Source organism: Dromiciops gliroides, chromosome 1 (genome assembly GCF_019393635.1).
Source record: "Dromiciops gliroides isolate mDroGli1 chromosome 1, mDroGli1.pri, whole genome shotgun sequence".
Classification (NCBI taxonomy): domain Eukaryota; kingdom Metazoa; phylum Chordata; class Mammalia; order Microbiotheria; family Microbiotheriidae; genus Dromiciops; species Dromiciops gliroides.
In genome coordinates, this window is record NC_057861.1 from 466,930,840 (window position 1) to 466,958,205 (window position 27,366).

Below are 27,366 nucleotides of genomic sequence, written 5' to 3' on the forward strand. Positions count from 1 at the left end.
ACAAGAAGATATTCTTATAACACAATATTATTCCATCACAATCATATACCCCGACTTGTTTAGTCATTCCCCAATTAATGGGTATGCCCTAAATTTTTAAATTATTGCCATCACAAAAAAACCCACACTGCTATACATATTTTTGTACATATAAGTCTTGTTCCTTTTTCTTTTATCTCTTTGGGGGTATAAATGTAGTGGTGGTAATGCTGGGTTTTTAGCCCTTTAAGCAAAGTTCCACATATAGCTTTTCTCCTCCCCCTCCCAGAGAACCATCCCATATAACAAACAGTATTTTTTGGAGAGGAGAAAAAAAGCATAACTGATCAATACATTGAAAAAGTCTGAAAACATGTGCATAGTGTATCAGTTGTGGACCTCCCACCTCCACAAGGGGTAGGTTGGCGGTGTCTTCTCATATATCTTCATTAAAGTCCCACTTGATTTTTATAAATTTGTTCCATTTGCTTTTGATTTATTGGTGTGTTGTTCTTTCCATAGTTACTTCATATATTGTTATCTTGTCTTTGCTTATTTCACCATGCCTCAGTTGATACAGATCTTTCCATTTTTCTCTGTATTCATCACACAAATCACAGTAATGTTTGTTTGGCTTAGTCGTTCTTGCAACTCCTTTTTTGGGTGCATTTGATGTATAATACATTTTTTCCATCCCGTCACATATATTGAGTAGGTCTTTCTCTTTTTTTAATGTGTTACTTATAAGCAACAAATTGTAGGGTCTTGTTTTCTTACCCAAAATGTCATTCTTTTTGTCTTATTGGCCTGTTTAATCTGTTCACATTTAAAGCTAAATTTATATTTTCCTCCATCTGTTCTAAAATTCAGTTTTTTTCAAGTTTCCCCCATTGTGCTGTAAACACAATATTATGTTCCTTCAGTTACTTTAATCTTTTTAAGGTGATCCTGTTCCCATTGGCTCCTTTCCCTTCACCCTGATTCCCTCTTTTCATTTGTTATTCCTTTCCCTTTTGGGTTTTATTAGTTCCTTTAACTCCTGCTTTTATCTGGTTATATATTTCTTCTTCTACCTTTTTCCTCTGTTAGTGAAGTAGATTACTCCTTCATCTCCTCTTCTTCAGTTAGTCCTATTATTAGTTTTTTTATTTTATTTTTGTGCCTCTTTCCAAAAAAAGGATTTCTCTTTACTCTCTTTATTATCCATCTTGTCTTTCTGTTCACTCAAGACCCTCAAACTCTGATTCATGACCCTTATAACCATCTAGTCTCTTTCTTTTCCCTGTATTTTTCAGGGAATCAAAGTTTCTAAGATATCCATTCTAGGCTCTCCTCTCTAGGCACTTTCTATCGCTGACTTGTTGAGTTTCCTCTGAAGATTTCTCTTTTCCATTATGCCTCATTCTCAGTACAATGTCAATTATTGCAGATATCAAAGAGGATGCTGCCCTGTGGGAGGGACCCTCACCAACCACTAACCTATATCCTCTCTTGTTGACTTTTTTCTCTACATTTGCCTGGAAGTCTACAATTTGTGTCCATGATCTTATGATAAGAATGGGAGTCGGCCTGGGTGATCACCCCCCCCACCACTTGAAGTGACAGATGCTTTGCTATGATAGTCAAACTAGGTCAAAACACATCTTTATTGTTCACTAGATATGAACAAAGTATGGAGCCTCTATTGAATCAATCAATTATAAGCTTTATACTATGCTTGAAAAATCCTTAAGCAGTTTAGGTGTCTTTAAAAATCATTGCATGAACTGGAAGGGCATTGCACAGGTAATCTTTTCAAATTGGTTGAGAGATTCGGTCCTTCCTTGTGGAAACTACCAGTGAGTGAGCTGGAAATCAATCTGTACATCTGGGAGCTATGAGTGACCCCTTTGTCAGAGGGGCTCTCTGAGTTTGAACCCACTTTTCCCCTAGTTTCTATATAAACCAGTGAGAGAGTGCATCATAGATACTGAGGGAATGTTTTATATTATGAAACCTTAGTAAATACCTCTTTCTGAAAACTAATTAGATCTGGTTGACTAATTGATATTGACTGATAATCATTAAAGAAAGCACACTGGTGGCCCACAATTCATAGTATTAGAAGAAATTTCTTCTGACTACAAGTCTGAGCCAAACTCTGGGGACGTGATTTGTTGGTGTGACTAGGAATTAGAATCGTTGTTCTAGAGCACAATGATGATAATCACATGAACTCTCTATAATCCCTTGCATATTATTCACCCCTAGGTACTTCTTCACTATTTATCTTCATTTCATACCCATCTCCCTGCTACCTATTCCTAGAGGACAAGATAATTTCTGCAGTCTTTCCTCTCATTCTAACTTCCTAATGCAAGTAGTTAGTATGTGGGGCTGGTGCTTGGTAGCTTATTGCTATCCATCTTTCACCACCACAGGGAACTATGCTAAGAAAAAAAATACACTCTCTATTCTCATGCTTGTTCTTTTACTTATTTCACCTTCTCACTCCCCACTGTGGCTCCTTTCCTCTTTATTTGCCTTTCAACTTCCCTTCTTTTCCATTCCTTTTCTGTGGTTGTTCCATAACAAACTTTTTTTAATGATAGAAAAAAAATTTAGATACAATGATATTAAAAAGTTAGAGTTTCAGGGCAGCTAGGTGGCGCAGTGGATAGAACACCAGCCCTGGAGTCAGGAGGACCTGAGATCAAATTCGGCCTCAGACACTTAACACTTACTAGCTGTATGACCCTGGGCAAGTCACTTAATCCCAATTGCCTCACTAAAACAAACAAACAAACAAAAATTAGAGTTTCTATGGAAGTAACATGGTGCAGGTCCAAGTGAAAATAGAAGAATGAGTCATTTCCTATTTCAAAGAAAGTGAGTCAGGGGATGGGAAAGGAATGGATCACTGGCCATTTTTCTACCCCAAACATACCTTAAATGTTGTTTGGGAAATCAATGGAACCAGAAGCAGAGCCAGAGATCAGAACAGGTGGGTATATGAGTTAAGGGATTAGATAATAGAGGTGGCAGGGCCGTTGACAGCGATAATAATGATGATCGCAATGATAATAGCAGGAGGGGGGAGGGGTTGTTATTCCAATCTAGTTTGGCTTGGGAATGTCAAAGTACACCATGTTGATGGCCTGGTTCTGCAAGGTGGATGTGGATAAATATGAAGAGGACAATTTCATGGATAAAAAGAATGAAGTCAAGGGCCACATTGGACCAACTAGAATGACATTGCAAGCAGCTCTGACAAATTCTCTAATCAATGTCGATTCAGGCTGTTATGGATAGAGTAGTAGGCAGCATTGTCATGAAGGGGCTCATCTCTTTTAAAGCTTAGAATATTTAAAAGCCAGTCCAATCTCTTGACAAGAATGGCATGGATTTCCTAACAAAATATAAAGGCTTTGAAAGTTTCTCTGAAAACAGCAGTGCTGTGCTATTGAAGTGGCATGAAATGGGATTTGCTGATGGAGGGGTGGGGTCTATCATTCATAAATTGCCAGGAAAATGGTTTAGTCCAGCAAGAAGTAGATGTCTGTCATGGGTAGAATTGCTGGTATAAAAGACCAAAACAGCCAAATGTCACTGCTTCCCTGTGGGTAACATCTTTATATATCAGCTTTGCTTTCATGCTTCCTTTTTCACATATATGAAGAAGGAAAAAAGCATATAAGTTTTCATTTAGTTAAGAAGTAGGTGGGGCAGCTAGGTGGCACAGTGGATAGAGCACCAGCCCTGGAGTCAGGAGTACCTGAGTTCAAATCCGGCCCCAGACACTTAACACTTACTAGCTGTGTGACCCTGGGCAAGTCACTTAACCCCAATTGCCTCACTAAAAAGAGAGAGAGAGAAAAAGAGAGAGAGAGAGAGAAGTAGGGTAATATAAAAGTACAATTTTGTTTTAACAAGCATATTTGATGCTTCCAAAACCATTTCAGTTATATATAAATATATATACACACATATATACACATACACACACACACACACACACACACACACACATACATATGCTATAGAGAGAAACGATCAAATTGGAAAAAAATGTTTACTTCATTGAATAAACCAAATCGATTCTCTCAAAAGTGATAGGTTCTTTGGAGCAAACCTCCTAGGACCTAGGATCTGAATGAATATGACCTGGAGGGAAACCAGCCTGTGTCTTTGAGGGCAAGACCATGCATCTTTTCTTTGTCGTCAGGAAGTGACGCTTGCTGGTGGGAGGAAGAAGGGGGAGCCGGGCGCTCTGTCTCTCTCTTTTGGACTCTAGTGGAGAGAAGAGCTAGAAATGTGCTCTCCCTTTAATAGATAGATGAATGTAGGCCTTTTTCTTCTCTCTTTACCAAATTCTTATTCTCAATAAATGCTAAAAAGCCTAACTCTTGCTAAAGCTTATAATTTATTGGCGACCACTCGTTAGCTATTTTAGACAGACTAGCTAGAATTTTAGCTCTTAACACCAACAATTAGCTTGTTTTTCTCCTCGCACCTGTGTTCCCCTCAAATCTCCTCTGTGCCCTGAACCTTGACATGCAAAGCAGTCAGCTGCAGGTGGCCAACAAAATCATACTCTGAGTACCCCACCCTCAGAAGGGCATTTTACAGTATATCTCCACTCCCAAGCATACTCTCCCCTCCAACTGGAGCATGCATTTCTATCTGAATGGACCTATGTCTCTCCACTCCTCAATGCAGCCCCACCCTTGCATGAATTATACTCTATGTTAGTGTGTATGTTGCATATCAGGTCCCCTTTTTTCCTTTTCCCTTCTCTCTCTTCCCCATTGCTTTCCAATAAAGCTTTACCTTGAGCTGATTCCCATTTTTTGTATTATTCTCAACACTTGAACTCATTAAGACACTTGTTTTCTTTGATATCTCTGGGCAGCCCATGGGCTTTCCTTTAAACATAAACTAGGTACCAAACAATGACTTAATCTGTTGGTAGCCTCTGCTGGGGAACTATGGCACTGTGAGCCCAGTTGTAGAAAGCAAGGGCTGACAGGGAATCCTACATCATCCCAGGATAGACTGCCTTATGCCAGATGACTGGTGCCTTGCACAGAGTACTGGAATAATATTGGCAATGTGGGAAGTTCACAAACAATCCTCATTGGTCTAAAGTCATTAGGGAAAAACCTCTGGGAAGCCTCTAAAGATATTTGGAGAGGAATAGCAATTACCTGCAGCTCCTATTTTCTGCTGAAGGAAATCTTTCCTGCATGTTTCTTGGCCTGATTTTTGGCTTACACATCCTGGTGTTCTAGAGTTTAGATGCAATCAAGGATAAAAATTAAATGTCACATCTGAGGAAGAAATTCCAGAGGAATCTAATGCATCTCAGGATCAAGGTTTCCCTATGTGTCTTAGGGATAGAGGGTACAGTGACTTGGACACCAAGGAGTAGGGATACCTACTTCCTCCTAGAGCAACATCAGTAATAAAACTCCTGTATCTAGAATAGTACCTAGAGGATCCCTCTTTGGACAAGGTTGTAGATAACCTGTAATCTCAGCCTAGTCAGCTGTTAGGGGACTAAGAGAAGGTTGTTAATACTTCTATTTTCACCATGAGCACAAAAGATTCTAAATGAACTTGCTTTATGAGAGGATACAAGGCACTCTGTCAGTGACCAGATGATGGGAGTTTCATTCCTGACAAGTATATATATTGTAAGAATTTATGGGAGTTTTCCATTTTAAGAAGGACTAAAAAGAGTATTGGTAGCTTGGAGTGAAAAGTGTTTTATTTGTGTAATGTTGAGTGCTATGTGGTCAGCATTGTCTCTATTTTTGTGTTGCTGTAAATCAAACTCACTTTTTCCTATGGTCTGACAAGCCCAAGGAAAAGGGGTGTAAAGAAAGAAAACTTTCCTGTAGAATTTTCAAAACTTTAAAAAAAAATGTTTCTCTCTCTCTCTCTCTCATCCTGGTCAACTTGGGAAAGCAGACAAGATATGTAAGAGGGAAGAAAATCTTTTCCCCAGTCTGCAGAAATTTATGGCATCATAAACTGAGTAGACATGACATTTGTGAGCTAAATTTAATTACTGTGGATTTCCAAATTGTGGTTTGAATTTTTTTATAAATGCTGAAGTGTCTTAGTGAATATACAGAGTGTACAGAGCATACAGTATACAATGTGTTGTGATATACAGATTCAGGGAGAAAAATAAGCTAACTGATGGAAAGATGTTTGGGGGCACATTACCTCACCAACCTAAAAAATATTACCAGTAATTTTCCATGAATAAGGCTTTTCTATAAGTCCTAGTCTCCCTTAAAGGGAACTACCATGGTGGTCTCAAGACCACAAGGCCCAATCTTAAAACAAGCCATCCCTTGGTTTTTGAGATCACCATGACTTGACTAGCACATTGTCAAGATCCATCAAGTGCATTTCCTTTTTGGTGTATAAACCTTATAGAGGCAGTATCTTATGGGGAATGAAAGGGAGGATCTTCACCTAACTTATCCCAATCTAATGACACATCCAGTGTCCTAGAAGGTCCTATGGAACAGGTAACTCCACATTATTTTAATCCCTACCACACACAAGATAAAAAGGATGAGAATCCCAAAAGCACTTTTGGCCCAAGTTCCATAAGGAGGGCACAGAACAGGTTGTTCAATAGGCCTGAGGAAATAGAATGGCTCTGGGTTAAAAAGTCACTGATCCATGTTTTCATCTGGTCTATTTGTTTATAGACTTTATGGAAAGGGTCCATTACCATGGAACAGGAGGTACAACATAAAGGTACAAACTCTTTCTTGTTCAGCAAGAATATAGTCTAGGACCAAGTGGTGGTTCATAACCATGGTCTCAAGGGTCCTTTATCCATCAGCTAGGGTATCAAGTCCTTTGGCAGTGTACATAATCTGTTCCTTCAGGTATCTGGTGGTTGCCTCTTATATGTGTTTCCAGCATCTGTGCAAGTCCTCTTCAGTCATTCCCCAGGTGAATGCTCCCAGGAGGATCTCAACTCCAAATAACATGTGACTCACTCCCTTTTTGTGCCTGGACGAAAAAAAGGAAAACTTCCAGTAGTTGAAGGGCAAGTCAAAAAACCTTGATGGAATTATAGAAAGTGAGATAAATGTCCATGGTGATGAGGGTGTAGGTGATATTGCCCAAGAATGAGACTGAGTGTGAGTGTAGATTAGGTAAGAAGGTACTTGGGGTGCACAGATTTACTGGGTGCCAGAAAGGGCCTGGAGATAGATCTTATTGATACACATGCCACTGTATTCAGTGATTTCATGGTTGGGTCCCCAGGGAACATATCTTTATGGGAAGGCTGATGTCATGGCTCATGTCCAAACAGGTATGGTTCACATCTCTGGGAGAGCTCATCCAGGAGATAGTACACCCCTGAATTTAATCAAGTGTAGGCAAAGACCTTGGAGTGACTGCTGAAAACTGAATGACATCTGGGGCAGCTAGGTGGTACAGTGGATAGAGCACTGGCCCTGGAGTCAGGAGGACCTGAGTTCAAATCCGGTCTCAGACACTTAACACTTACTAGCTGTGTGACCCTGGGCAAGTCACTTAACCTCAATTGCCTCACTAAAAAAAAAAGAAAAGAAAAGAAAAGAAAAAGGAAAAAAACTGAATGACATCTTAGGTGTTTGTGGATGGATCAGGACTATCTAGTTGGGGGCATGCTAAGTAGGCACAACCCCAAAGTGATTCCCTTCAGGGGTGGGAGGCCTGTAGCAGGCCCAGGACCTGGTGAGAATGCTGGCCTGGTTGACCATTTCTACCAGCTCCAATATGAAGGATCTTCCCTGAATAATCTCAATGATAATGATCTAGGAACTCAGGGGACCAAAGGGAAGGACTTTTTAGGTCAGGACACTGATTGGTTGCCAGCTCAGTGAACCTAAGTGTCTCTCTACAATTATTCTCAACCCAATGGTCCTGGCAAAATTCCATCAGTAGAGTTGGGGCAAGTCAGAAATCACCTAAGCCGGCAACAATGTTCAAGATGGTGGGGCACTGGTTTGAGTATTCAGAAAACTTACATTTGTCCCAAGGACCTTGACTGATGATGTGGGCAATTCAGGCAAGAAAAAAATGTTTTGGTGTTACTTTTCCTCCACTTTCAGTAGCTAAGTCTTGTTTGTGTCGAGTAAAATGACACCAAGGTAAGTTTTTTGCAAGATAACATGGTGTAGGGGCCAAATTTAATATGGGGAGAGTTAATTGGGTGACTTGCCATAATATTGGGGTTCAGAAAATAATGAGGGACCTCTAGGTCCAAAGTTTCCTCCCTTCCAAACTGCCTTTTTTAGTTATTTCTCCCAGGCTAATAAGAAAGGAGATTTATAGCCTCTTTTCCACAAAAAAATCAGGTTTTATTAATGGGAATAAAATATACAATAAAGGTGAAGTTAACAAAGGGAATATGGGAAGAAAAAAGTGGATAAGCTCCCTGGTTCTAGCAGAGACTGACTCAATCCCCAAACTTGCTTCCAGCTCAGCTAATTCGAAGAGCTGGCCTCATTTCTATTAACTTATCACCTGGGGCCTGTAGTTTCTATGGGAGTCAGCTGTGCAGCCCCTCTCCAGTCTGCTCTCAGAAGCTCACCAACAGGAAAGAGAGCTCTCAGCCTTGCGTTCTCTTTCCTACCTTTTCTCTGTCTCTCCCCCAAAATGGAGGTCCTTCTATTTGCTTTGCCAAGAGTGGTTCCCCTGCTGATGTCAGCAGTATACATCACTCAGGGCAGGCCAGGTGTGACCTATATGTAATCATCCCAAGTAGGTACTTAGTTGGTTTCTCAAACAATACAAAATCAATCAGGTGGGAACCCTGGGTTTCTGCCAAATTCGATTATTTTATCACAGTGGAAACCCCAATAGGATGGAAAAGACCATTCTTATTAAGCCCAGAAAGGAGGGGATTCAAGGTGGTTGGGAAGCTTTACAATTGGCTGCATATGGGAGAGTGGGTTTTTCTTGTGTGACTGATCACACCCCTCTCTGACATTTAAAGAATGTTCATTGCTTTATGAGCCTCAACTGCCTCTCAGTAATCTTCACTAGAAAATCAGAACTACCCTAGTCAGGATCACCTTGGTTAGCTGTCCCCCTGGAGAGCTCAAACCATGGCTAATTTTGACAAAGAGAGACATAAACAAGAGAGCCGTCCCTTGGGGAGAGGCCTGAGTCTAAGCTGGTTCTTTTTTACAGTTAAACAAAGCAGAGGTCCCATGTAAAACTGGTTAGCAAACAAATGTCCTGGTGCTAGGAGAGATCATATTATTCAACCACACCTTTAGTTTAGACTGGAAGAAGTGGCCTTTTGAGCCACACTGAGAAATGGGGTTTGACAAAATGAGGAATGGGATCAATTACAGAATAGAATCATTTATGAAGTGATACAGCATAATTTTAATTTTCTTCAGGTTCTGATAAGAGGTGAGAATGAGATACTGTAGGACACTAGCTGCTGCAGTTGTATCCTTCAGCTCCTTATGATTAAATAGCTGAAGTCAGTATATGGATTCATATCTTTGTTCACTTCTCCCACATGGGGAGATGGTGAAGTCTCATTTGTTCTAAAAATGGGAAAAATTCTAATGGACATCTGGTCCTTTTAGAAGGCGCTGCATAAATGCAGGGATGATAAGAACTCCATGAACATTTAAGGATGCTTCTGTCCTTGACAACTGAGGATAATGGTGTCAAACAAAGCTGACTTCATATTTTAAATTGAATGGGAAAAATTTAAATTTCAGAGAGATAATTTCTTCAGTTATTTTCATTGCCAATGATTTTTCCAATATTAAAATGGAGCTTGAGCCCTGAAAGATTTCATTTCTAAGCAGTTTGGAGATCACAGAGCATACAATTATACATAAAAATTGACTTCCCCCAGCACTATTAAAGCATATTGTGGGGCAGCTAGGTGGCACAGCAGATAAAGCACTGGCCCTGGATTCAGGAGGACATGAGTTCAAATCCAGCCTCAGACACTTGACACTTACTAGCTGTGTGACCCTGGGCACGTCACTTAACCCTCAATGCCCACCAAAAAAACCCAAAAAAAAACCCCCAAAAACCAAAAACGAAAGCATGTTGTTATGGTCTCAGAATCTCAGTTGGAAGGGTTTGCAGAAGCCCACAGTCCTATTGATACATGGCTAGGATCTCCCCCATAACATACCCTCAAAAAGGTCAAAAGGCCAAAAGGTCTCCAATTACTTCCTAAGGCTGCTCATTCCACTTTTGGAAAGCTCAAATTATTAATAACTTCCTTTATATCAAACCTAAAGTTGTCGCTTCGATCAACCCATTGTTTTGCTATGTGGGGTCAAATAGATCCATATTTCTATAAATGATTGAAGAAAGCCTTCATATCACTCTAATCTTCTCTTATCTTAACTAAATATCACTAGTCATCATATGGCATGATCTCAAGGCTCTTCATTATCCTTCATTGTCATCTCCAGTGCATCAATGCTCTCTTTAAATGTAACTTCCAAAACTGAAAGGAATAGTCCATATGTGGTACAATCAGAAAAATATAGCAAGTCTATCACTTCTCTAATGTTGGACACTATGCCTCTTTTGATGCAGCCCAGATTGCATTAGCTTGGGAAACTACCAAAGAGGCAGAGTAGAAGGAAGCAGAACTTAACCCAATCTAAAATCTTCAGTGCAGTAACCAGGCCAGGAAACTGAGGCCAAAGGGCAATCTTCAGTTCTTTCATTTGGAACTTGGAGAGCCTGAAAAACAACTGATTTTGAAAATGGACCAAAGAGAGACAATTTAAGCAACATTGGATTACCTGAAAGTCATGACCCAAAAAAGTGACCATATTTCAAGGAATCAAAAATTAAGATTTCCTAGATAGAATTTGAAGACAAAATAAAAATAGGAAGAATCTACTGATAACATCCTGAAAGAAACTACAAAATGGAAACTCAAAGAAATATCACAACCAAAATTCAAAGCTTTTGGTTCACAGAAAAAAAAAAATACTGCAAACAGCCAGAAATGAATTCACATACTAAGGAATGTTGCAAGATTTAGTAGCCACATCTATGAAGGGATCAAGAGATTACAATATGATCCCCATTAAGGGAAAAGATAGAAATTTACAACCAAGAGTAGCTATACTTAGCAAAATTGGGTATAATCAGGGGCAGCTAGGTGGGGCAGTGGATAGAGGACTGGACCTGGATTCAGGAGGACCTGAGTTCAAATGTGGCCTCAGACACTTGACATTTCCTAGCTGTGTGACCCTGGGCAAGTCACTTAACCCTCATTGCCCCACGAAAAGCAAGCAAGCAAGCAAACAAACAAACAAATAAATAAATAAAAACTGTGTATAATCCTACAAGGAAATATATGGATCTTTAATGATATTGAGGACTTCCAAGTATTCCTCATGCAAAGATCAGAAGTGAATAGACTTTGACCCAGTAATATCACTACTAGGTCTATATCCCAAAGAGATCATAAAAAAGGGAAAAGGATCCACATGTACAAAAATATTTATAGCTGGGGTTTTTTTGTGGTAGAATTGGAAATTGAGGAGATGCCCATCAATTGAGGAATGGCTAAACAAGTTGTGGTATTTGAAGGTAATGGAACACTATTATGCTGTAAGAAATGATGAAGGAGATGGTTTCAGAAAACCCTGGCAAGACTTACATGAATTGATGCTGAGTGAAATGAGCAGAACCAAGAGAACATTGTACACAGTTTCAACAACACTGTATGATGATCACCTGTGATAGACTTACCTCTTCTCAGGAATACAATGATCTGGGGCAGCTAGGTGGCGCAGTGGATAGAGCATGGGGCCTGGAGTCAGGACTCCCTGAGTTCAAATCCGGCCTCAGACACTTGACACTCACTAGCTGTGTGACCCTGAGCAAGTCGCTTAACCTCAATTGCCTCAAAAAAAGAAAAGAAAAAGGAATACAATGATCCAAGACAGTGCCAAAAGACTTATGGTGGAAAATGCTCTCCACATTCAGAAAAAGAACTATGGAGTCTGAATGAAGGTTGAGGCATACATACTATTTTCACTTTTGTTTGTTGCTTTTTTGTTATTGTTCTTTATTCTTTCTTGTGTTTTTCCCCTTTTGTTCTCACTCTTCTCTTACAACATGACTAATGTGGAAATATGTTTAAAAAAATAAACCTAGGTCATTCCTAAATACTTACAATGCAAAAGAAAAAAAGATGAAATTAATAGAAACATGGGTGTAGAGAAGCATAAAAAGGTAAATAGATCTAAGCAAACATAAGGTATTAAACAAACATGAGGTGTTTGCATTCTAATAGGGAGAGATGATACAAGTGTCCCCTGAAAGACTAATAGCCTCAGGAATCATAGAAGGAATTAAAGGAGATAGATGGCCTAGAAGTGGTTTTATTATGTTTTGATAATCTTAAAAGAAGAAAGGAAATGGAAAAGGAATATGGGGGGAGGGGTGGGAAGGAAGAGGAAAAATTAGGCAAATCTCGAAATTTCATATGTAAGTAGAAGACTATAATCAAAGAAGAAGATATAGGAGAAGTGGCTGACACCTTAACTCCACTTGTATCTGAACTGGTCAAAGAAGAAAAGAACACATACACAGTTTGGTGTAGAAATACATTTCATTCAAAGGGGAAACAAGAAAAAGGGGAAACAGACGGGAGGGGAGAAATAAAAAAGATGACAAATTCAGGGAGGAGATTAGTCATAAGCCAAACAAATTGTAACTTCAAAGGGTACATTGTGAAGCAGGAGTTTAGAGGGAAAAAAGAATGGGTAAGAATCTGTGATTGGGCTGTGAGTGACAGAAAGAGAAGGACAGGTGAGCATTAGTGCTGAGCACATTCCTTGCTGCCTTCTTTTCTTTATAAAGAGGGGTAGGGGGGCAGCTAGGTGGTGCAGTGGATAGAGCACCGGCCCTGGAGTCAGGAGTACCTGAGTTCAAATCTGGCCTCAGACACTTAACACTTACTAGCTATGTGACCCTGGGCAAGTCACTTAACCCCAATTGTCTCACTAAAAAAAAAGAATTAAAAAGAGGAGTAGGAAACAAAGAGAAGGAAAATATGAGAATAGGATGGTGGGAAATACATAATTATTATAATTGTGAAATTGGGTGGGATGAACTCACCCATTAAAAGGAAGAGGATGGTGAAATAGATCAGAAAACAATCCAGTATGTTTGGGGGTTTTTTAAATAGGAAACACACCATGAAACATAAAGATTCACACATAGTTAAAATAAGGGGCTGGATTAAAATCTATTAAACTTCAGTTGAAGTATTTTTTTTAAAAAGACAGATGTGGGAATCATGATCAGAGACAAAGCAAGAACAAAAAAAAATTGACTAAAAGAAATAAATAGGGAAACTGAAACATGCTGACAGTGAATAGCAATACTAAAAATGTATGCACCAAATGGCATTGCATCTATACACTTAAATGTTGATTCATTTTGATCTTACCTCCCAGATCTTTTTGAGACAGAGTTGTCTAGCAATACCTCTCCAATTTTGTGCTTCTGAAGTTGATTTTTTGAAATGATTTGGTGGGGAAAAAACCTCTGAACTTGGAATAATGGGACCTGATTTCAAAACCAGCTCTACCACTTATTTCCTGGTTAACTTTAATAATTTTACCTCTCTAGGCTTCAGTTTCTTTATCTGTAAAATTAGAGAATTACCCTAGATCAACTCTAAGGTTCCTTCCAATTCTATATGCTATTATAATTTTACACTTATCTTTCAATTTATTAGAGTTATCCCCATGTTCTAGCCTATCAAAATATTCTTTGACATCATCTATGTCTCCTAGCTTTGCCTAATGTGCAGATATATATTTCATCTAATCCTATATCCAGTTCATTGAGTATAATGTTAAAAAAACCCCACAAGGCTAAGCACTCACTCTATTGGAGACACACTTCTATATTGATGTAGGAACATTCACAATTGAATTAGCTCTGAATGCACCTTATTTTTTTGTCATTTAGCCCACGACTCTTATTTTTTTCTCACAAGTCATGCCACACTGCATGACTGTCAAATATTTCACAAAAATCTAGATAACTACAGACTTCTCTTTATTTGCCAATCTAGCCAAAAAAGGAGATCTAGTTAATCTGTTCTGAGCTGGTTTTGATGGTCATGTTAACTCTTTGTGGTCACCATTTCATTTTATTACACTTTTAATAATATGTGAGGGTATATCCCTTTTAGACCTTAACAATGTTAAATGTTGTAAGGGGCAAAAACAAAGGCATTGAAAGGCTAAAGAAAAGAATAATAATGATTTCTCCAGTTCTCACTGAGAGTCATGTATGTTATGTTATTCCCCCTCTAAGGTTATCTTTGTACCCTTAAGGGAGCTGGGGGTATCTAGTCTCTGCCATTGACTCAGGTCTACATTCATATGTTCTTTGAATTTTTGGGGGTCCCTTTCACCCTAGTTCCACTTTACCACTTAACAGCTTGGGTTTTACAAAAGAATATTTACTTCAAAGTATAGCACAAACAAATATACAAAAAACAACCCTCTAAAAAAATTTAGAAAGAATAATCCCCCTGTTAAACCACTTCAGACTCTGGAAGAGGAGAAGGATTAGGTTCACATCTTAACTCAATTCCTATGTAGCATGGTTCACCAAGTCCTAAGTCCAAGTCACCTCTGGACTTTTGTCCCAGGACCCAGGCTTCTTGGGGCTTTCAAAGGTTTCCATGGCTTGAGCTTCTGAGACTGGAAACTCCATCTAGACCCCAAAAGTCAAACAAACAAAAACCCAATCTCCAGACCAAAATCCCAAATTTATTTCTTCAGCCCATCTAAACCTAAAGAAGGGCAGGGAGGAGGTAACCCTTTTCACTATCTGGCTGAGTTCATTATGTCCTTTCTGTGGATGAACAGGGTCTTCATACCCTGGATACAGCTGGAAAGACAGAATAAGGCTATCCCAGTCTGAAAGTTTTAAAGATGCAGCCGGTTCCAGCTACAAAGACAATGGAAGGCAGCTACCTCTATCCACGTGGTTAGGGAATGCAGAATGTCTTCTTCCAGAAGCAGGTCTCTGCCATGTCTCACATCATCTTAGGTGATTCACATATATGCAAAGCCTGGTTACAGAAGCATTTCAGAGATTTCAGAAAGTCTCAGAAAGGGCTTCATCTCTTAGGTTTGAGAGCTGAGAGTCTTAACTGCATATGAAAATGCTAGAAAAACAAGGCTTCAAGGCACAGAATGCTTCAGTATTTTTTATCCCCAGTCACTTGAAAAGTCCAGCTAGAATCTGGGAAGTATATTTGGAGTGGTCATCTTAAGTAAAGGTCAAGCCTAAGTGACAGGTGACAAACCACAAAGATAAAGCTCTGAGGGAGTCAAAGAGGAAACACTTCCGGCAGTTCTGTGCTAACTCTTGCTAAAAAGAGCTCTTTAGCTAAGCACGAGAGAAGGAGAGAAAGAGAGAGAGAGAGAGAGAGAGAGAGAGAGAGAGAGAGAGAGAGAGAGAGAGGGAGAGAAATTAGTTGCATCACATTACTATTCAAAATATTTGGAATTTGGCCCCAAACCTGTGATTTCATTGGCAGAGGGAACTCTTCGTGAAGAAACTTTCCCAATGCCAATCCACATGTACTCTGCTCTGCAAATGATAGTTTTAGTTGCTTCAGAGGAGGGTACTACAGAGTCAACATAACTATTGGTAATATATACACTGAAGATACCTTTGCTGACTATATGGAGTTTTTTTGTATTCATTAAGTGACCATTATAAATTATGGTACAGTGCAAAAAAAAAAAAAATGTTGGCTTTGGAATTAAGGGGCCTGGGTTCAAATCCCACTTGTGCAACCTTAAGTAAGCCACTTAACCTCTTTGGGCCTTACTTTCTTCATCTGTAAAATGAGGGTGCCCTTTCTAATTCTAAATCTATGATTAATCCTATGATTGAGTGTTGACCAAAAGGTCAATTTTCCTTTCTTTAGGGGTATCTCTTTTAAAAGTTTAGATAAAACAGGTAGCACAGGGTGGAAAGTTTCACACTTTTGAATGTCACCTTTAAATATCATTCAGATACATTCCTCTTTGTGGGTATGCTTTCCTCCCACACTTTAAATTCATTCCTCACAAGCTATTTTTTGCCAGCTAGAAAAATAATGCTAATACCACCAAAATAAATAAAGCTCAAAATGAAATCTGTGTCAGATAAATAAAGATTATGGACATGGTTTTTAGCTTAGAAAGAACTAAGTCATCATTTGATTTAGAAGGAGAATAAGATGGGTGTGCAGAAGAAAGAGGAAGACAAGAGGTGGAGGAGGAAGAGAAGGAGGTTCTGGTAGGGAAGACAAGGCTATAGTAACAGAGGAAGAAATATCTGAAAGGGGTTGCAGAAGAGCTGGAGAGAATAAAGAAGTTGGGAAAGGTAAGAAAGCAGGAAGAGATACTGGCAAGACAGGGAAGAAAGAAAGTGCTTCTGGGGGCTGTCTGGCATATGTTCTTAGACAGGGCAGTCCATTTGAACCAGAATTCTATGTGACTTTGGTGTTTACATATAGGTAGACTTAAATCCTTTAATTAACAATCCTCAAAGGTACCAAATTTAGGCCAAAAAAAAAATTATTAGCTGAGTCTTTAGCTGATTTAGACCAAACTTATCCAACTGAGAAGATAGGCTTCCCCAGCCCCTTTTTGAAAGGGAAGTACCCCTCCCAGCTTAATCTGGGAACCATCCTTGAGGAAAGAAAAATTATTCAAGGGTTTAGTAACCCTCCTGAATGGAACTAGGATCCTCCTTTAGAGAGAGAAAAAATTCTCCAAGGGATTAGACTTCCCCGAAGGGGCATTAATAGTCCCCCTTAGAATGTACCAAGACACCCTTTTGAAAAAAGAAAAAAATTCTTCAAAGGTTTAAGTCCTTAGGGAATTCCCTGGGTTTCTTGGCTAATTAACTTACAAACAAATATACTAAACCCAAACAGACCAAAATAAAGTTGCAACTTTTCCTCAATATAGGGTCTTTACCTTTCATGAAGAAGGTGGGATGAAGGGGAGAGTTGGGTCTCTGTCACAATTATCTGTGGAGAAGTGTCCCCCTCCTCCATGAAAATTTCATTAAGTGTTCTGGGTGAGGAGGACTCCTGAAGAGGCTGCCTTGAGAATCAGGCTGCCTCTTCCACCTCATGGTTAACTTAGCAATAATTGTGGTTGAAATTAAGGTAAACTGAGGCACAAAGCTCTGAGCATTCTCAATTTATTAGTAAACCTGAATCTATCAATAAAGGGGCTCTTAGCTTCCTTAGAAAACCTAAGACCATGAGGTGAAGCAAGTTAGCCTTTTGTAGTCTTTCTGGGAAACAAAGAACAAAGAATAGGACTTCATAGGTAGGACTTCATAGCCAGGAACCAAGTTACAATTGGTTACAAAAGTTAAAGAAAACAATATAATTGGTAGCATCATAGATGTGGGGGACAACATAATTGGCTGGACATTGGGAAAGTGGGACTAGTAACAATCCCTCCTTGTTATTAAGAAATGCTGATTGAGGGGGCAGCTAGGTGGCACAGTGGATAGAGCACCAGCCCTGGAGTCAGGAGCACCTGAGTTCAAATCCAGCCTCAGACACTTAACACTTACTGGCTGTGTGACCCTGGGCAAGCCACTTAACCCCAGTTGCCTCACCCCCCCAAAAAAATGCTGATTGTTTTATGGAGCTCCAGGGGGAAGCTAGGTGGCTCAGTGGATAAAGGACCAGCCCTGGATTCAGGAGGACCTGAGTTCAAATCCAGCCTCAGACACTTGATACTTACGAGCTATGTGACCCTGGGCAAGTCACTTAACCCTTGATGCCCTGCAAAAAAAAAAAAAAGATTTATGGAGCCTATCTGCAAGCCTGACTTCTTAGTAGAAAAGAGATAACACACTTCCTGGCACCAACCTGCATCTTTCAAGGTTTGCTAGTGAGATAACAGGTTTCCCTTAATTGTACATGGGCATCTCCACTCCAGGAACAGAGTCCAACCTTAATGTAAAGTGAAAAGCCATGAAATAGGCTGAAAAATTAAGCAAAAAAACCCAAACCAAAACAAAACATGATCATAGAAAGTTATCAAGGTGACACTGAAGATCAAGGCACAAACTTAGAAGATGATGACAGTGTCAAGATGGCTACATTCAAAGCCTCAAAGAAAAATGTGAATTGGTGTCAAACTCAAAAAAGAATTCCTGGGACAGCTCAATAAGTTTTTTTAAAATCAGAGAGGTAGAAGAAAAATTGGGTGGGAAAATGAGTAATACAAGAAAATCCTGAAAAAGAACTCATAAAGAAAGCACAAAAATGTAAAAAGAAGTACAAAAATTCACTGAAGAAAACAACTTCTTAAAAAGTAGGATTGGTTAAATGGAAAAAGAGGCACAAAAGCTCAATTAGAATTAGAATTGGGCAAGTGGAAGCTCCAGGAGACATCAGTAAATGATAAACAAAAGAATGAAAAAAATTAAAATGTGAAATGTCTCATTGGAAAAACTTAGAAAATAGATTGAGGAGAAATCATTTAAGAATTATTGTACTACCTGAAAATCATGATCAAAAAAGAACCTGGATATAATATTTCAAGAAATTAGCAAGGAAAACTTTCCTGATATCCTAGAACCAGAGAGTAAAAGAGAAGTTTTAAGAATCCACCAATCACTTCCTTAAAGAGATCTCTAAAATGAAAACTCACAGGAATATTATAGTCAAATTCCAGAACTCCTACATCAAGAAGAAAATATTGCAAACATTCAGGAAGATAAATTTCAAATATCATGGAGCCATAGTAAGAATTACACAGGATTTAGCAAGCTTCTACTTTAAAGGATTGGCAGGCTTGGTATATGATATTCTGGAAGATGACAGATCTAGGATTACAACCACGAATCACCTACCAAGTAAAACTTAGTATAATCCTACGGGGGAAAAAATAGATATTTAATTAAATAGAGGAATTTAAAGCATTCCTAATGAAAAGACTAGAGATGAAAAGAAAATTTGATCTTCAAAAACAAGACTCAAGAGAAGCATAAAAATGTCAAGAGGAGGGCAGCTAGGTGGCGCAGTGGATAAAGCACTGGTCCTGGATTCAGGAGGACCTGAGTTCAAATCCGACCTCAGACACTTGACACTTACTAGCTGTGTGACCCTGAGCAAGTCACTTAACCCTCATTGCCCCACATAAACAAAAACAAAACAAACAAACAAAAATGTCGAGAGGAAAGATAAAAGATAAGGGATAAAATAAGGTTAAACCATATCTTCCTACATGGGAAAATTATATTTGTAATTCTTAAAAACTTTAGCACTATTAGAGAAATGAGAAGGATGGGTGTGGGTGTAAGTTGACTATGGTGGAATGATGTTCAAAAAAACAAAGAATGGGGTAAATTATTTCACATAAAAGAGGCACAAAAGAGCCACTGCAATGGAGGGAAATGTGAAAGGGAGTGGTGGGAAATCCTTAAACCTTTCTCTATTAGAATTGGCTAAAAGATGGAATAACAAACATGCTCAGTTGGGTATAGAAATCTTTCTTACCCTATAGGGAAGAAGAAAGGGACATGGATAAGTGAAGAGTGAAAGTGGCTAATCAGAAGTGAGGAGACAAAGTGAAAGGTGAGAGAGAAGGATAAATAGGGGGGAAATAGGATGGAGGTAAATACACAGTAAGTAATCAACTGTAAATATGAATAGGATGAACTCACTCAAAATGAAAGCAAATAAGGGGGCAGCTAGGTTATGGAGTGGATAAAGCACTGGCCTTGGATTCAGGAGGACCTGAGTTCAAATCTTGCCTCAGACACTTAACACTTATTAGCTGTGTGACCCTGGGCAAGCCACTTAACCCCAATTGCCTCACCAAAAAAAAAAACGACAAAAAAACAAAAAGTAAAGGACTAAATCAGAAACTATTATGCTTCAACTGAAGTAAAAAAAAAAGCAGAGGTAACAGTCATGATCTCAGACAAAGTAAAAGCAAAAATAGATGTAATTAAAACAGATAAAGAAGGAAACTATATCTCACTAAAGGGTACTATAGACAATAAAGTAATATCAATACTAAACATATGCACCAAATAGTATAGGATTCAAATTTTTAAAGAAGTTAAATGAATTACAAGAGGAAATAAACAGTAAAATTATTCTAGTGGGTGACCTCAACTTCCCTTTCAGAACTAGATAAATCTAACCAAAATATAAGTGAGAAAGAAGCTAAGAAGGTGAATAGAATTCTAGAAAAGTTAGACACAATAGATTTCTGAAGAAAATTTAATGGGAATAAAAAGGAACATACCTATTCTCATCAGTATATGGCACCTACATAAAAAACTGACCATGCATTCAGTGTAAAAAACCTCATAACCAAATACAGAAAAGCAGAATTTATTTTTTAATTTCCAATATTCATTTTTTTTAATTTTTTAATTTATTTTTTTCATTTTCTTTTTTTTTCTTTTCTTTTCTTTTCTTTCTTTATTTTTTTAGAATAGAATTTTATTTTCCAAAATATATGTAAAAACAAATTTTAACATCAATTTTTTAAAAAAAATTGTTCCAACTTCTCTTCCTCCTCTATTCCCACCCCCACCCACTAGAACTCAAGCATTTCAAAATAAATTATACATGAGTAGTCATGGAAAACATTCCCACATTAGCTAGGTTGTGAGGAAAAAACAGTCAAAAAACTCCCAAAACTTCAGACTGAGGAATTGTCAAAGAGAAAAAACATTTTTTTTTTAAATGTGTTTCCAGGGGCAGCTAGGTGGTGCAGCAGACAGAGCACCGGCCCTGGAACCAGGAGCACCCAATATTCATTTTTATAAATTTTGAGTTCCAAATTATTCTCCCTGCCTCCCTTCCCTCACTCCTCCCCAAATTAGCAAGCAATCTGATATAGATTATATATGTGCAATCAGGTTAACCATATTTCCACATTAGTTATGTTGTGAAAGAAGAAACAGAACAAAGGGGGAAAACCATCCAAAAGAAAAGTGAAAATAGTTCTTTCTCTGGATGTGGATAGCATTTTCCATCATGAGTCTTTTGGAATTGTCTTGGGCCATTGTATGGCTGAGAATAGCTGTCATTCACAGTTGTTTGTCATACAGTATTGCTGTTATTATGGTACAGTGTTCTCCTGGTTCTGTTCATTTCACTCAGTATCAGTTCATATAAGTCTTTCCAGGTTTTTCTGAAATCTGCCTGCTCATCATTATACTACAATAGTATTCCATTACATTCATATACCACAACTTGTTCAGCCATTCCCCAACTGATGAACATTATGACAAAAAATACTGATGAAAGCCATGCCAGGCTCTGACATTATTATAGTGCTGCACTTGGAATCAGAAGAGATTTGGGTTCAAATCTTGTTTCCAACATGTACTAGGTATGAGACCCTGGGCAAGTCACTTAATCAGCTCTCTGGAGTTGTCTGAATTTCTTCGTTTGTGGTATGGGGATAATAATATTCATAATCCCTACCTAACAGAGATGTGATACTCAAAAGGAATTCAGTTCCATTCAATTCAGTTTGATAAACATTTCTTAGGAGCCAAAAATTATATAAAATGTTATATAAATGTCAACTTTTATTACTGAACTTCAGAGCAGCTGTTATCCAGGTGCTTCTTCAATTCTATTGATAGACTATTGCCATGGGAAGAGTATTAATGCAAAGAGCCAGCTGAATGGCTACCTGCATATAAAATGTTGTTTTCTCCATAAAAGATTATAAAAATGTTCTTTATAACATTACTAGTTCCTTAAAAACTTATTAAAGTCATACACAGACACACATACACACACACAAGAAATAGTAGTTTCTTGGAATATTAAACTCAAATTGTTCTTCCATTTCTGCCTGAAACACTTTTAAATCTTTAAGAAAAAAAAATATAGAGAATTTCAAAAGATCTACTGAGTGGATTATGCTTCATGGTTCAGTGGACCATTTGAAAATAAAATTTGATTTTAAAAAATTACTTGCCACATTAATGTAAAAGTAATTACTTTGTGACTTTGTCATGATACCCTTTATAACTAAACTTGTAATGCATGTAGGCAGAATACTACTCATTTTTTTCTAAGCTGTCATTATATAATCTGATTAGTAAGTTATTAATATTGAAAGTAGGTTAAATGTATATATGTTATATACATTCTTCAGACAGGAAGTTCTACTCATCAAGTCATAAGAAAAGTATGTATCTAATTTGCTTAGAATATTTTTGTATTAGGAAAGGTATTGTTTTACTCCATCAATTCTAATTTGATTTCTCATATAAATAGTTATCTGTTATATATATGATGCTGATAGTTGTAGAGATAATGAACATAATAAAATAAATGGATAATTTATTTTTGTGCCACAGAAAACCTAGCAGACTTTTTAGTTCTTTAAAGTCTTTCATACAATATATTTATGAATTATCAAGGCCATCATCTCTAAACCAAGTATTGTTGTCATTAGGTAACCTATTTGATTCCATACACTTCTACATTTTTTTATCTGTTTCACATCTGAGTCTATTCTCAAATACTCTCTAGGGATCATGATGAGGGAAAAAAATGTTAGTAGATATAGCATGGCAAGGTAGTACCTCATTTTCTTTTCTTTTTTGTTGTTGTTTTTTGTTTTTTCTCTTTTTTTAGTTATAAAATTATTTTATTATTTTCCAATTACATGCAGACATGGTTTTCAACATTTGTTTTTGTAAGATTTCTAGTTTCAAATTTTTCTCCCTCCCTCCCCTCCCTGCCCCCTCCCCAAGACAGCAAGTAATCTAATACAGGTTATACATGTACAATCACATTAAACATACTTCTGCATTAGTCATGCTGTGAAAGAAGAATCAGAGCAAAAAAGAAACACCTCACAAAAGAAAACAACAGCACCAAAAACAAAAGAAATAGTATGGTTCAATCTGAATTCATATTCCACAGTTCTTTTTTTTTTCTGGATTTGAAGAGCATTTTCCACCATGAGTCCTTTGGAATTATCTTGTAACATTGTATTGCTGAGAAGAATCAAGTCTATCACAGTTGATCAACACATAATGTTGACGATATTATTTACAATGTTCTCCTGGTTCTGCTCTTCTCACTCATCATCAGTTCATGCAAGTCCTTCCAGGTTTCCCTGAAATCTACCTGCTCATTGTTTTTTATAACACAATAGTATTGCATTACATTCATATACTACAACTTGTTCTTTATCTACTTTTGAGCTGGCTATCAGTATCTATATCAGCCAGGGTGGCTATTATTATTGATCCTTGAAACTCAGGATAACCTGTTCTCACTTTGGACGCTACTAGTAGTGGTTGCCAATAGTGTATGCATAGCTGTGTTGACTTAAATATATGAGGGTCATGTACAAAGCCCTGTCTCAATCTCCGTGATGAAATTTTACCTGTATTCTCAGGATCCACAGTGCCTTTCTGTATAAGGCTTTGTACTTGTTATTCCTTCCTGAGGAGGAACTGAACAGACTTTTTCCTTTGTGCTGCATAATATTAGAGTAACTTGAATGCAATATGGCCAGCAGTTAACTCATTTGCCTTTTCCCCTAAACCTTCCCCACTTCCTAACTTCCCTATTGCTGTCCAGAGCAACACCGTCCTCCCAGTTCCCCATACTCACAACCTAAGCATCTTTCTCAACTCCTCACTATATATCTCCCCCCCCCACCCCATAACCAATCTCCTGCAAAGGCATGTCAATTTTACCTTTGCAACATCTCTCCAATATACTTCCTTCTCTCCTATACTACCACCACACTAGTGCAGCTTGGTTTTCATTTCATGCTTGGGCTGTTGAAATTGTCTTTGGTGGGTCAGCCTAACTTAAGTTTCTCCCTACTCCAATATGTCCTCCATTCAACTACCAGAGTGATTTGCCTGAATCACAGGTCTGGCCATCTCATCTCCTTCCACCCCCCACAAACTCCAGTGAATCACTATCAGATACAAAATCCTATGTTGCATGTTCAGAGACCTTCATGAACCTCACTAGCACACATCTTCAAACATCTAAGCTAAAGTGTGTATATAGGTCAATGCCAAGAAATATCTAGCCTTACCTCTAGGAGACCGTTCCCTGCTATTGTGGTTATACCTTTCTAGGCTGTCAGTCTCATCACTTTGGTTCAAGGACCTTCCACCACCCCAGGCATTTTCTTGACTATCCAATGCAAGTTTCCCAGTATTGTTCTTAGGGATATGGCACGGATCTAGAGAAAATGCAAACTTTGGGCCTATAGTATCTGTCTATGATAGGATATTTTGGATAACTAGGTGGCATAGTAGATACAGTTCTGAGCCTAGAGTCAGGAAGACTAATCTTTGTGAGTTCAAATCTTACCTCAGGGACTTATTAACTGTGTGAACCCGGGCAAGTCCCTTACCCCAGTTTCCCTGCTTCCTCATCTGCAAAATGAGCTAGAGAAGGAAAAGACAAATCACTGGAGTATCTTTGCTAAGAAAACTCAAAATGCGATCATGAAGAGTTGGACATGACTGAATAATGACTGAACATAGGACATATGACTTCAGTCGTACTCATAGATAAGGTAGAATTCCTAGATTTAATTATTACCTTCAGTTTCTGTAGAAATTCCTCCTTTAATTAGATTGGCAATTCCTCATCCTCGGAGCGTAGACTAACATGAAATTCCTAGTAATAGTTCCTTACTTTCAAATCTTCAGGCATGAATATATCTCCATGGTCAGAATTCTCAGGCAGGACTGGAAAAACTTCTTGAGTCTCACCTGCCTTAACATCAGAGGCCTTCACTGTACACTCTTCCAATCCTTTTACTTTTCTGTCCAATAGCCTTAAAATATATTCATTCTGGGGGCAGCTAGGTGGCGCAGTGGATAGAGCACCGGTCCTGGAGTCAGGAGTACCTGGGTTCAAATCCGGCCTCAGACACTTAACACTTACTAGCTGTGTGACCCTGGGCAAGTCACTTGACCCCAATTGCCTCACTTAAAAAATATATATATATATATATTCATTCTGAAGGTCTAAGTCTACTCCTAATATTAGAAAATATCTGTGCTTTGCAACTACAAAAGTAATACACTGCTTCTCAATTGCCTTGGCTCTCATTTCTAATTGCTCCATCTATATACGTATTAATACACAAATATTAGTGCAATTAACATTTGCAATTAATATGTGTATAGCAATAATGCTCTATTCATATTAATATATTGTGCTTAAACAATACAATAGTAAAAACAAAAGACATGAATTAAAATGATAAGAACTGTACCAATGACTTTCATTTATCAACATAAAGCAACTAATTATGCATACAGTAGCATTCAGACTTTTAAGAGATACCCAATATCAACAAGTTCAAGAAATTTATAACAATATTTTATGTTAAACATCATGTTAGGCCAAAACCCAAGCCAGTTTGGATAAACATATTATACTTCCAAAAAAACCCACAGTAAGACAAAAATTTAAATTACATTAATAAACAATTCCAGGATGCCACAAGGAAGAAACAAAATTATATATGAATCTAAAGAACATCTGTTTCCTGTGAACAGAAAATTTTTTAAAATGCAAACAAAAATTTTCCCCTAGTATGGAAAGGCAAAATGCTCTTCTGAGACCAAAAAAAAAAAAAATGGCCACAGAAAAATTTGCCAAAAAACTTCTAAGTCAAAAAAATTTCCCATCACCCAAATTGCTTGCCTCAAAGGCTAAATTAAAAAAAAAAAATGAGGCTTTGAGTCAAAGGAGATTCTTTCAGGATTAGCCAGCAAAAAAAAAAAAAAAAAAAAAGAAAGAAAGAAAAAGAAAATCACTTGGGGTAATCCTTCTGGGAAACTACTCTCAAAAACCAGAAATAAAACATTAGCTAATATGGAAATTTAAACTGTAAATAAGTCAGGTGGCTTGTAGAAAATAATTTCTATTTAAATTCATTCCAAGGCAGCAAAAATATAAACAAACCTAAAAATATGGATCTCATAAAATTGAATGCTATAGCTTTTTGTGGTACTCAGTACAAATCAGAAGTGATTTGAGTGAAAACACTCTTCTTAGTACTCCATTCAGAAAACAATGGGTTTCTCTTAAGGAAAAATACTGGAGAACCACAGGACAATAAACAAAAAATTTCCACAACTTTTCTTTTGGGGTGGGGGGAACTAGCAAAAAAAAAAAACAACACAATTTTTTTTTTTTTGCAAAAAAGAAATAACCAGATGTCTTAGCAATACTCATTTTTGGTGTTTTTTGTTTTTGTTTTTGTTTTTGTTTTTGTTTTTGTTTTTGTTTTTGTTTTTGCGGGGCAATGATGGTTAAATGACTTGCCCAGGGTCACACAGCTATTAAGTGTCAAGTGTCTGAGGCCGGATTTGAACTCAGGTCCTCCTTAATCCAGGGTTGGCGCTTTATCCATTGTGCCACCTAGCTGCCCCCTCTTAGCAATATTCTTACAGTCTCACATGTAGGGCATGTATGGGTGTTCTGTGTTTTTTGCCTAAGGTCATGTGTATCCAAATGGTTCTGTAGATGTGTTTCACAGGGAGGCAAGAATAGATATGTCTAGAATCTCCTCTCCTCACCATTTCTCCAAGAGACTTTGATTCCTGAGCTGAGGTAAAACTAGAGGTAAAGGGTAAAGGGGGACCACTTCTTTTTTTCCAGAGTGAGGATATACTGGGCTAGGATTATATTTATAGAATTTTATAGAAATATGTATGTTGTTGTTCAGTCATTTCAGTCTTGTCTGATTCTTCATGACCCCATTTGGGGTTTTCTTGGCAAAGATACTGGAGTGGTTTACCATTTCCTTCTCCAGCTCATTTTACAGATGAGGAACTGAGGCAAATAGATTTAAGTGTCTGAGGCCAGATTTGAACTCAGGAATATCAGTCATCCTGACTTCAGTCTCAGCACTCTACCCAATGCACCGCCCAGCAGTCACAGAAATATTTATAGAAATATATTTATAGAATTACATACATACACATAATATATATATATATTTCACCTTCATTCATATATATATATATATATATGTATGTATGTATACTTATAGCCCCTTAAATATTGTGAATCTAGGGGAAATAATTTTTAGGTTCAAACTGTAGTCCTAATCACTGTCTCTTAATGGGGAAGGAATGCCACAAATTCAAGGCTAGACCCTTCTCATGAGATGCCAGTTCTATAATGAATATACATAGCAAATAGTAAATAAATCTATTTATCTAAATAGCAAACAGAAATTAGAAAAATATACATATGAAAATATATGATAGGAAATACACAGTAAACAAGTTTTCTCATTGGGAGCAAGAGAACAGCTCAACCAAGAGGGAGAGTCTCAG

General features: G+C 37.8%; 1 protein-coding gene and 1 pseudogene across 1 annotated transcript in view; both read left to right on the forward strand.

Moving 5' to 3' along the window:
- CAMK4 (calcium/calmodulin dependent protein kinase IV) overlaps positions 1-27,366 on the forward strand; it is a 216,875-nt gene that overhangs the window by 141,249 nt on the left and 48,260 nt on the right. The window lies entirely within an intron of this gene.
- LOC122737194 lies at positions 3,091-3,544 on the forward strand (annotated as a pseudogene).